Source organism: Solanum stenotomum, chromosome 6 (assembly GCF_019186545.1).
Source record: "Solanum stenotomum isolate F172 chromosome 6, ASM1918654v1, whole genome shotgun sequence".
Classification (NCBI taxonomy): domain Eukaryota; kingdom Viridiplantae; phylum Streptophyta; class Magnoliopsida; order Solanales; family Solanaceae; genus Solanum; species Solanum stenotomum.
In genome coordinates, this window is record NC_064287.1 from 723,248 (window position 1) to 723,884 (window position 637).

Below are 637 nucleotides of genomic sequence, written 5' to 3' on the forward strand. Positions count from 1 at the left end.
AATACAAGTGATGTATCTAAAATTAATTTATATTAGTTCATGTATTTAGTTTTAATAAAATATTATGTACTGTCACTATAACAAAATTGGTAGTAAATATACATATTAATAAAGAGTACTAAAGTTTATCGATATTAGTTAGTTAAGTCTCATTAGATTCAATGTTGTTAAAGGCTTTAGAGATATATACAAAGAGTGTTAATTGCCGCTAAAAATATATATTTAACTGCAATTAAGCTATTACCGTTGATTAATTGCAACTAAAAATCATTTTTGATATAGTGCATGCGGAAGTTAAATTCTTAGGGCTCGTTTAGTACCAGGGTAGGAGATGACAAATTTGGAAATTTTTATGATGAGTTTATTTCATCTTTGATGGGATCTAATCACAGAAAACATTACTTTAGATAATTATCTCAAGAGTGTAATATTATTATCTCATATTCAAAATAAAATAACAATAACTAATCAATTTCGAATTAGTTTATCATAAAATAACTTATTCCCCGACAAAATTAAACCTTACCATAAAAACAAATAATAATAAAAGAAGAAGTGCGTGAAACTCCGCTAAAGAAGGCATGAAACTCGGCAATTATATGGCAATCAACTACCATTGGAGAAAAGTTTTTTTTTT